Below are 11928 nucleotides of genomic sequence, written 5' to 3'. Positions count from 1 at the left end.
TCGTTGAGCCTGGATCCCCAGGTGTCAGCGGTGACCAGGGGAGCATTTGCACAGCTTAGGCTCGTGCGCCAGCTGCGCCCGTACCTCGGGAAGTCTGACTTGGCCACGGTGGTACACGCTCTGGTCACATTCCGCCTTGACTACTGCAACGCTCTCTACATGGGGCTGCCCTTGAAGACGGCCCGGAAGCTCCAGCTAGTCCAGCGCGCGGCAGCCATGTTACTAACAGGAGCGGGACACAGGGAGCACACAACGCCCTTGTTATTCCAGCTCCATTGGCTGCCGATCTGCTACCGGGCCCAATTCAAGGTGCTGGTGTTGGCCTACAAAGCCCTAAACGGTTCCGGCCCAAAATACCTGTCTGACCGCATCTCGGCCTATGAGCCCACAAGGACTTTGAGATCGTCCGGGGAGGCCCTTCTCTCGATCCCGCCTGCCTCACAGGCACGCCTGGCGGGGACGAGGGACAGGGCCTTCTCGGTGGTGGCCCCCCGGCTGTGGAACGCCCTCCCTGTAGACATCAGACGGGCGCCCTCCCTTATGACATTCCGCAAGAGACTAAAGACGTGGTTGTTTGAGAAGGCGTTTGAGTAAGTGCTGCAATAACTGGCAATGACGATTGGAATGGAACATGGATAACGAGATTTGGATTGTGATTCAACAATGAGACGTCGCGAATGATTTAGTGTAATTGTAGTATTGATAGTGATGTTGTTTAATGTTGTTGTGATATTGCTTGTGTTGTAAATTGTACCTGTTTTTACATGTTGTACACCGCCGTGAGTCACCCTAGGGCTGAGAACGGTGGTCTACAAGTGCAGTAAATAAATAAATAAAAATAAATAAATTTGGTTCAGTTCCATCATCGCTGGAAATCAGAATGCTCTGTGATTGTAGGTGAACTATAAATGCCAGCAACTGCAACTCCCAAATGTCAAGATTCTATTTTCCCCAAACTCCAATTGTGTTCATACTGGAAGATTTGTTGCCAAGTTTGGTCCAGATCCATCACTGTTTGAGTGCACAGTGATCTCTGGACGCAGGTGAACTACAAATCCAAAACCAAAGGACACTGCCCACCAAACCCTTCCACTATTTTCTGTTGGTCATGGGAGAACTGTGTGCCAAGTTTGGTTCAGTTCCATCATTGGTGGGGTTCAGAATGCTCTTTGATTGTAGATGAACTATAAATCCCAGTAACTACGACTCCCAAATGTCAAGGTCTATTTTCCCCAAACTCCATCTGTGTTCATATTTGGGCATATGGAATATTTGTGGCAAGTTTGGTCCAGATCCATTATTGTTTGAGTCCACAGTGCTCTCTGCATGTAGGTGAACTATAACTCCCAAACACAAGGTCAATGCCCACCAAATGCTGCTAGTATTTTCTGTTGGGTCACGGGAGTCCTGTGTGCCAAGTTTAGTTCAATTCCATCGTTGATGGAGTTCAGAATGCTCTTTGATTGTAGGTGAACTATAAATCCCAGCAACGACAACTCCCAAATGACAAAATCATAATTTTTGAGTGATGGTCACTCCTTGTGTTGTGAGACGTTCTGTTACCAAATTTGGTGTGATTTTGTTCATCGGTTCTTTGGTTTTTAAGGTACTCATTATGCACAGAGCATTTTATAGATAGATAGATAGACTAGCTTTACCCGCCATGCGTTGCTGTGGCCAGGCTTCTCTCCCTCTTTCTCTGCCTCTTTCACTCCTTCCTGTTCTTCTTTCCTTTCTTCCTTCTCTACCTGTTTACTTCCTTCCTTAGCTGTTTGCTTTCATCCTTCCTTCTCCTTCTTTCTCTTTTTCCTTTGCTGCGTCTTTCCTCCCTTCCCTTTTTTTCTTTCCTTCTCTCCTCCTTCCTTCTGTACCTCTTTCCTTCCTCCTCCCTTTTTCTTTTCCTTCCTCTGTCTCCTTTCCTCCCTCTTTCTTTTTCCTTCCTTCCTTCGTTCTGTAGTTCCATACTTCCTTTTCTTTCCTTCCTTCCCTCCCTTTCTCTTCTTCATTTGCTTTCTTTCCTCCCTTCCCTTTTCTTCTGTCCTTTTTTCCTTCCTTCCTTTCGTTCCTACACCTTCCCTTCCACACCTTTCTTCTTCCTTCCTTCCTTCCTCCCTCCTTTCCCATGCTCCTACTCTCTCTTCCTTCTTTCTTTCCTACCTTTCTTCCCTCATATACTTTCTCAACTTCTCCTTCCTTCCTTTTTTTCATACACCTTCCCTTCCCCTTCCCTCCTTTTGTTTATTTCCTACCTTTCTTCTCTGATATCCCTGTCTTCCTTCCTTCCTTCCTTCCTACCTACACCTTCCCTTCCCCTTCCCACTTTTCTTCTTTCTTTCCTTCTTTTCTTCTTTCCTTCCTTCCTACACCTTCCCTTCCCCTTCCCTCCGTTTGTTTATTTCCTACCTTTCTTCTCTGATATCCCTTCCTTCCTTCCTACACCTTCCCTTCCCACTTTTCTTCTTTCTTTCCTTCTTTTCTTCCTTCCTTCCTTCCTACACCTTCCCTTCCCCTTCCCACTTTTCTTCTTTTTTCTTTCCTCCCTTCCTCCCTTCCTTCCTATTTACACCCCTTCCCCTCATTTCCGTCCATCCTTCCCTCACCCGCTTCCTTCCCTCCTTCCTGTTCCTCATCGTGCCCGATGGCGGCGTCCTTCCTTCCTTCCCTGGAGCCAGACGCCGGTGTCCGGTGGCGGCCTGGGCCGGGTGTGGCGGAGGCCGAAGGGCTGTCCTTGGGAGAGGCGGGTCGCGGCCTCTCCCAGGAGGGCCACGAAGGTGCGCAGCGGGGGCCTCCCGGTCAGCCTCCACTGGTCCCGCCTCGGGAAGGCCACCAGCTGTCCGGGCCCGTGGAAGGTGGACAGCCCCCCGTGCCGCACGTGCACCAGGCCGGCCCCCAGCGTGCACAGGCGGGCGAGCTCCCACTCCCAGGCTGGGGCTTCAGCGTCGGTGCCTAGGCCGCGCTCGGTTTGGCATGGGGGAAGGGGCAGGGCAGTGATGGGAGGAAGCATGGCTTGCACGGAGGGGGCGTGGTGCGGCCATGTGCGCGCACCGGGCGACTCGCGCCGGGACTCCTCTGCGCATGCTCCGTTTGGTTGTGTAATTGTGAGTTTGTTGTGTGGCAGTCATTAGGGAGAAAATAATTATAATTTAAATGAATTTAAGAAACAGAAGGTCCTACCTTAATTCTGGCGATTAAAAAGAGATTTTTAGAGTAAGGGAAAATCAGCAGACGGTATGAATCAATAAGAGGTCGGGGTGGCTTGTTCCATAAACAAATATTTGAGGAAGCCGAAGGTTGACTTTAGGCTAAACATAGAAGGCCAGATCGATATTATTGATCCAAGACTGGAACATCTAAGGTCATATAGTAAGAGAGCGCCATCTCCTGTCTATTTGATGTAAATAGCAGGTAATTTCAGACACATTCTATAAAATGACCAATTCCAGGAAAAACAAGATATTATGAAAATAATTACCGAAGAATTAATAAGGAAATTACTTTGAATAAGTTTTATGTTAAAAACATATATATATATATATGAAGTTATGATTCATTTTAAGATCTAAGAAAATTAGGAACATGTCATCTGGGGATAAGGCTAAAGGTTGATGGAAAGAAAAATATTTGGGGTCGTGATGATTTGCCAAAAGTGTTCTTATATAAGAATTCTGTTAATGATTATGTATTGTGTACGTGGCAGAGTTGGTATACGCATGTGCAAACTGGTAATTCTATCTATAAATACTGGGCTAACTTGGACAGAGCTTTGTGCTTCATCAGCCATTTTGGGGAAACTGAGCACCCTTACCCGGGTAAGAATAAATACTGGAAACTTGCTAAGCTGTCTCTGTCTTCTTCCTTCTCCACGGATCTCATGGAATCCTGGTAAATGGTTGCCCTACTGCAACAGTTGTTATGTTTTTTTGAGTTGTGATGTGTGTTCTGCATACCTTGTGGTTTGAGGTATGCATACGCCAAGTTTGGTGATTTTTCGTCCGGGGGTTTTCGTGTTTTGCGGCCCCTAACGACGCCCTTTTGGATTTTATATATATAGATATTCAAAGTTCTTTAAAAAAGGAAACCAACTCCTTAAAAGGGCAAGAACGAGACAACCAGCGTTTCTACTAAAGGAAAGAAAATTTATTCAAACTGTGCAATCCATCTGTTTATTAGACAGCAGTTTTATTATAAACATTTTGGCATTTCAACATCTTCTTCTTTTCATTTTTGGCATGAGGTTTGCGGCCGGTCAAAAGCCCCGGCGTCAAAGGGGAAGGGGATCGCAAACACAAAAGGAGGTGGACATTCGCTAAAAGGCAATGAGGTCAGTTCTGTTTTTCATATATATATAATATAAAATTCCAGCAAAACATGATCATGTAAAATAGAAAGGTACATTCATTATCGAGGCGCACGGCAACACCCTCCTGCGGCGGAACCCGCGGCGCTGATCCCCTGAGAAACAATACCATCGCACGCGTGGTATTGTTATTATCACTCAGCGCGGTCGTCCTCCGTCGCAAGACAGGTGGTCACTGCGGCCCTTAAAGGAGAGGGAATTGCAGGAAACGGGGGGGGGGGGCAAAATGGGGGGCCAAGGTGACCCCCACTTCCATGCTGGGCATTCACGTTCCTCAAAGACAACAGAAACAGGAAAGGAAGGGAAAGGGAAGGAAGGGATATTGCCCAGGGTTTGCAGTAGGCATGTGCAACCATGGTTCTAGTTCTCAAGTACTTACAAAACTAAAGTTCTGATGGTGAACACTAGGGTGCGCTGGTGCTTTGCTTCCACAGTGTTGCTAAAGTTCTGGTGGTGAAAATTTCAGAACTCTAACACAACTTTCAAAAAATCATTATAAATGGCAGTTTCTGTCATAAAAATCACCAATAATGAAATAATAATGAAATTTTGCAGGTTTTGTAAGAGTTCTGACATTTTCACCACCAGAACTTTAACAACACTGTAAAATTTCATTATAAATGGCAGTTCCTAATAGGTTGTCATAAAAATCACCAATAAAATAATTATTTTTGAAGGTTTTGAAAGAGTTCTGACATTTTCACCACCAGAACTTGAGCAACACTGTAAAATTTCATTATAAATGGCAGTTCCTAATAGGTTCTGTCATAAAAATCACCAATAATGAAATAATATTTTTTGAAAGTTTTGTAAGTTCTGACATTTTCACCACCAGAACTTTAGCAACACTGTAAAATTTCATTATAAATGGCAGTTCCTAATAGGTTCTGTCATAAAAATCACCAATAATTAAATCATAATGAATTTTTGAAGTTTTTGTAAGAGTTCTGACATTTTCACCACCAGAACTTGAGCAACACTGTAAAATTTCATTATTAATGGCAGTTCCTAATAGGTTCTGTCATAAAAATCACCAATAATGAAATAATATTTTTTGAAAGTTTTGTAAGAGTTCTGATATTTTCACCAGCAGAACTTGAGCAACACTGTAAAATTTCATTATAAATGACAGTTCCTAATAGGTTCTGTCATAAAAATCACCAATAAAATAATTATTTTTGAAGGTTTTGTAAGAGTTCTGACATTTTCACCACCAGAACTTTAACAACACTGTAACATTTCATTATAAATGGCAGTTTCTAATAGGTTCTGTCATAAAAAGCCACCAATAATGAAATAATAATTTTTGAAAGTTTTGTAAGAGTTCTGACATTTTCACCATCATAACTTTAATTTTGTAAGTTCTTTAGAACCATGGATTGAGGGGTCACGGCATTAGGAAGGTTGAGAAACACTGTTCTAAATGGTTCTCAAGTACTTACAAAACTAAAGTTCTGATAGTGAAAACTAGGAGGCGCTGGTGCTTTACAGTGTTGCTAAAGTCCTGGTGGTGAAAATTTCAGAACTCTAACACAACTTTCAAAATTTCATTATAAATGGCAGTTTCTGTCATAAAAATCACCAATAATGAAATAATAATGAAATTTTGAAGATTTTGTAAGAGTTCCGACATTTTCACCACCAGAACTTTAGCAACACTGTAAAATTTCATTATAAATGGCAGTTGCTAATAGGTTATGTCATAAAAAAAACACCAATAATGAAATAATAATGAAATTTTGCAGGTTTTGTAAGAGTTCTGACATTTTCACCACCCGATCTTTAGCAACACTGTAGAAGCAAAGCACCAGCACCCCCTAGTGTTCACCACCAGAACTTTAGTTTTGTAAGTACTTGAGAACCATGGTTGCACATGCCTAGAAGACACGCAAGAGAACCCGCCTCTGTGGCCGTTATCCCAGCAGAAGGGAGCCGAGCGTCTCCTTTTAGAGGAAACGCCAGGTCACCTGTGCTCACCTGGAGCAGAGTTCGGTCCAAGGGGACGGAAGGGCCAAAAAGTGGATCCAAAAGAGTAGCTTTGGTTTCTGGGAAGACGGGGGGGAGGGGCCTTCCTTCCCGAAAGGGAGCCTTCCCACACCTCTAATGGTCTTCTAAGGAAGGAAGGGATGCTCTTACCTGTCCCCAGGTGAGAGGCAGGAGTGGGAAGGGAGATTGGAAGAAGGGAGAAGGCCAGCCCCAACCACAGCTCTGCAAAAGGCAACCTGAAACATCTTTGGTTTTGCTGACAAAACTCTATAACACAATAACCGCTCTCCCGGTTGACTACAAAGCCCATCATTGGGACACGACCCATCATCCACCGAGCAGTGAGGAAGGGATGGAGACGACACCGGCAACCAAGTGCATCCGATCTCTTGCAAACTCGTTGCGGAAACCTTTGTTTACATTGGAAAGTCTCCAAACTAGGAAGGTTTTCCAGGCTGCCCGCAACGGAAAGGGACGGACCGGAAGACCCCACAAACCGAGTGCATCCGATCTCTTGCAAACTCGTTGCGGAAACTTTTGTTTACATTGGAAAGTCTCCAAACTAGGAAGGTTTTCCAGGCTGCCCGCAACGGAAAGGGACGGACCGGAAGACCCCACAAACGAGGACACCGGCAACCGAGTGCATCCGATCTCTTGCAAACCCGTTACGGAAACTTTTGTTTACATTGGAAAGTCTCCAAACTAGGAAGGTTTTCCAGGCTGCCCGCAACGGAAAGGGACGGACCCGAAGACCCCACAAACGAGGACACCGGCAACCGAGTGCATCCGATCTCTTGCAAACTCGTTACGGAAACTTTTGTTTACATTGGAAAGTCTCCAAACTAGGAAGGTTTTCCAGGCTGCCCGCAACGGAAAGGGACGGACCCGAAAACCCCACAAACGAGGACACCGGCAACCGAGTGCATCCGATCTCTTGCAAACTCGTTGCGGAAACTTTTGTTTACATTGGAAAATCTCCAAACTAGGAAGGTTTTCCAGGCTGCCCGCAACGGAAAGGGACGGACCCGAAGACCCCACAAACCGAGTGCATCCGATCTCTTGCAAACTCGTTGCGAAAACTTTTGTTTACATTGGAAAGTCTTCATACTAGGAAGGTTTTCCAGGCTGCCCGCAACGGAAAGGGACGGACCCGAAAACCCCACAAACGAGGACATCGGCAACCGAGTGCATCCGATCTCTTGCAAACTCGTTGCGGAAACTTTTGTTTACATTGGAAAGTCTCCAAACTAGGAAGGTTTCCCAGGCTGCCCGTAACGGAAAGGGACGGACCCGAAAACCCCACCAAAGTCCCAAAACAACAGGGAAAAAAGGGAAGGAAAAGGCTCAGAAAGTGTCAACGTTGGTTGCAAAGTCTTTGGAACGCTTCAGCGGTTTGCCTTGGCCCGCAAAACACACATCTTTGGTGAGAGGAGTTCCTTTTTTTCCCCTTCCGCAAGGACATAGATAGATAAGATATAATATAGATATAATAATATATAAAAAAACACATTTCCCCTCCTCCTCCCCCCCAAAATAGAGTATATCTAAGAGAGCAAAGGCAACCTTCCTCTGGGAAGAAAGTCTTTGGAGAAACTTTTTTGGGGGAAAGGAAAGGGTCTGAAAGGAACACGGAGGTAGTTAATTACTCAACACAATCGCGGCACTAATCTAGGCCCTCCTGGTTAGTCACTACTGAGGCAAAGAAAGGTCTCCAAAGCTAGAGAGAGCTTTCCTTCTCTCTTTCTTTCTCTCTCTTGGTCGTCTAGCTCAAGTCCTTTCTGGAAAATAGGCAGCTTTCTAACATCTACACAACATTCTTCTTTGGTACAAGGTCGTCGCCATCGTCTTTAAAGCCTGGGATTCGGGGGGAAAGGGGCGAGGGGAAGGGCCACCAAGACCCACGGAATGCCCACAGAAGGGAACGAGGAGGGGGGCCCGTTCGCCAAAGCCAGGAAAAGTCAAGGATCCCATCCCAAGAGAAGGGAAGGGATAGGAAGGGAGGGAAGGAAGGAAGGAAGGAAGGAAGGAAGGATGGAAGGAAGGGTAAAGTATGGGAAGGGAAGGGAGAAAGAAGGAGGGAGGTAAAGTAAAGGAGAAGGAAGGAAGGAAGGAAGGAAAGGATAGGGTAGGGTAGGATAGGATAGGATAGGATAGGATGGGGAGAAAGGAAGGAAGGAAGGGATGGGATGGGAAGGGAAGGGAAAGCAAAAGAAAAAAAGGGGAAAAGGAAGGGAAGGATAGGATGGGAAGGGAGAGAGAGAAAAAGAAAAAGGAAGGAAGGAAGGAAGGGAAAGTAAGGGAAGGGAAGGGAGGAAGGAAGGAAGGAAAGAGAGGAAGGAAAAGTAAAGGAAGGGGGAGGAAAAGTAAAGGATGGGATGGGAAAGAAGGAAGGAAAGAAAGAAGGAAAAGTAAAGGATGGGAAGGGAGGAAGGAAGGAAGGAAGGAAGGAGGGAGGGAGGACGGAAGGAAAAGTAAAGGATGGGATGGGAAGGGAATGGAAGGGAGAAAGAAGGAGGGAGGTAAATTGAAGGAGAAAGAAGTAAAAGGGTAAAGGGTAGAGTAGGATGGAGAGAAAGAAAGAAAAGAGGAATGGGAAGGGAAGAGAAAGCAAAATAAAAAAGAAGGAAAAAGAAAGGAAGGAAAGGATAGAATGGGAAGGGAGAGAGAGAAAGAAAAAAGGAAGGAAGGAAGGGAAAGGATGGGAAGGGGAGGGAGGAAGGAAGGAAGGAAGGAGGGAGGGAAGGAGGGAGGGAGGGAAGGATAGGATGGGAAGGGAAAGCAAAAGAAAAAAGGGAAAAAAGAAGGTAAGGATAGGATGGGAAGGGAGAGAGAGAAAGAAAAAAGGAAGGAAGGAAGGGAAAGGATGGGAAGGGGAGGGAGGAAGGAAGGAAGGAAGGAGGGAGGGAAGGAGGGAGGGAGGGAAGGATAGGATGGGAAGGGAAAGCAAAAGAAAAAAGGGAAAAAAGAAGGTAAGGATAGGATGGGAAGGGAGAGAGAGAAAGAAAAAAGGAAGGAAGGAAGGGAAAGGATGGGAAGGGGAGGGAGGAAGGAAGGAAGGAAGGAGGGAGGGAAGGAGGGAGGGAGGGAAGGATAGGATGGGAAGGGAAAGCAAAAGAAAAAAGGGAAAAAAGAAGGTAAGGATAGGATGGGAAGGGAGAGAGAGAAAGAAAAAAGGAAGGAAGGAAGGAAGGGAAAGTAAAGGATGGAAAGGGAAGGGAAGGAAGGGAGGAAGGAAGGAAAGAGGGGAAGGAAAAGTAAAGGATCGGAAGGGAAGGGCGAAGGAAAAGTAAAGGATGGGAAGGGAGGAAAGCAGGAAAGGAAAGAAGGAAGGAAGGAAGGAAGGCTAGGACAGGATGGGAAGAGAGAAAAAGAAAGAAAGGAAGGAAGAAGGGAAGGGAGGGGGGCATTGGGGTCCAGACCCAATCGATATTAATTTTTCCTTTTGCAAGGAAGCAAGGAACACGGACGTTCCCCTTCAAAAAGGCGAGCTTCCTGGTTCTATATTGTGAGGATATCCCATTCTTCCTTCTGGTGAGAGGATGAGCGGAGGAAGCAGGGGAAGGACGGGACTCCTGGCTTTGGGGGACGGGGCTCTCGGTCCGGATGAAAACGTCACCCTCTCACACAACGCACACACACAGACACAAAAATTAAACATGATAAGATAGATAGAGAGATACCCTGTCATTGCTGCAAGACAGCTTTTTTTTTTACAAAAAGGAACACAATGCGCCCTGAGAACAGGAAAAAAAAACAACAACAACAATAATACTAGAATCACTTCTTAAAAGGAGGTAGTATAAACAGGAGTCGTGTGGGTCCCCTTCCGGCGACCGGTCAGCTCTCTCTCTCTCTCTTTCTTTCTCCCTTCCTTCCTGAGAGGAGAGGGCCAGGGTCCCTTAACTATGTAAACAGACGAGAAGAAACTCCATTTATTGCTCAAAAGCCCATTATTATGGGCAAAACGTATAGGATCTGTGGGCCCCACTCCCCACAACCTGCAGGCCCTGCTTAAGGCATCTTTCTGTACTCCATCAAGACTAAGAACATGTAGAAGGCAAAAGAGGAGTACATTATGGGAGTTGAGGCAGGGAGAGAGAAACACCTGGATTTCATCACATAATGGTCGCACTGTCATTTCTGGGGCAGCAGAATAGGTATTTGTTCGTGTTCCTCACATAAGAGACACAGAGCATTTGGGGGCTGACTCCCCTACATTAAAGGGGAGTACATTATGGGAATTTGAGGCAGGGAGAGAGAAACACCTGGATTTCATCACATAATGGTCGCATTTTGGGGCTGATTCCTTTCTTTGGAGAAGGAAGGAAGGAAGGAAGGAAGGAAGGGAAAAGGGGGGAGGAAGGGTTGAAAGATCACCCCAAACTGCTCTGCAACTATTATGTGAGGAAGCCTGTCATTTCTGGGGCAGCGGAGTAGGTATTTGTTTGTGTTCCTCACATAAGAGACACAGAGCATTTGGGGGCTGACTCTCCTACATTAAAGGGGAGTACATTATGGGAATTTGAGGCAGGGAGAGAGAAACACCTGGATTTCATCACATAATGGTCGCATTTTGGGGCTGATTCCTTCCTTTGGAGAAAGAAGGAAGGAAGGAAGGAAGGAAGGAAGGAAGGAAGGAAGGGAAAAGGGGGAAGGGTTGAAAGATCACCCCAAACCGCTCTGCAACTATTATGTGAGGAAGCCTGTCATTTCTGGGGCAGCGGAGTAGGTATTTGTTTGTGTTCCTCACATAATAGACACAGAGCATTTTGGGGCTGAGTCCTTCCTTTGGAGAAGGAAGGAAGGAAGGAAGGAAGGAAGGGAAAAAGGGGGAGGAAGGGTTGAAAGATCACCCCAAACAGCTCTGCGACTATTATGTGAGGAACACTGTCATTTCTGGGGCAGCGGAGTAGGTATTTGTTTGTGTTCCTCACATAATAGACACAGAGCATTTTGGGGATGATTCCTTCCTTCCTTCTTTCTCCAAAGGTCATAAAGCAGCTTAGGAAACCTGGAATAGAGGATTTCAGAAGAGAAATCTTCCCTCTATCTTGCAAAAAGTTTCATCTCAAAGTTTTTAAATGGCCGTGAGGTCATTGGAGAAGGAAGGAAGGAAGGAAGGAAGGAAGGAAGGAAGGAAGGAAGGAAGGAAGGAAGGAAGGGAAAAGGGGGAGGAAGGGTTGAAAGATCACCCCAAACAGCTCTGCGACTATTATGTGAGGAACACAAAGGCAGTTTAAAAACAAACAGAAATGGATGACCCAGCTCCACTCTCTCTCTCTGGACAGATGCATCTACAGCAGAAGGCACTCCATATTCAGAACTATATTAAAGGGGAGTACATTATGGGAATTGAGGCAGGGAGAGAGAAACACCCGGATTTCATCACATAATAGTCGCACTGTCATTTCTGGGGCAGCGGAGTAGATATTTGTTTGTGTTCCTCACATAATAGACACAGAGCATTTGGGGGCTGATTCCTTCCTTCCTTCTCTCTCCAAAGGCCATAAAGCAGCTTAGGAAACCTGGAATAGAGGATTTCAGAAGTAAAATCTTCCCTCTCTCTTCCAAAAAGCTTCATCTCA

Source organism: Anolis sagrei, chromosome 9 (assembly GCF_037176765.1).
Source record: "Anolis sagrei isolate rAnoSag1 chromosome 9, rAnoSag1.mat, whole genome shotgun sequence".
NCBI classification, from domain to species: Eukaryota; Metazoa; Chordata; class Lepidosauria; order Squamata; family Dactyloidae; genus Anolis; species Anolis sagrei.
Note: the sequence above shows the minus strand (reverse complement) of the source record.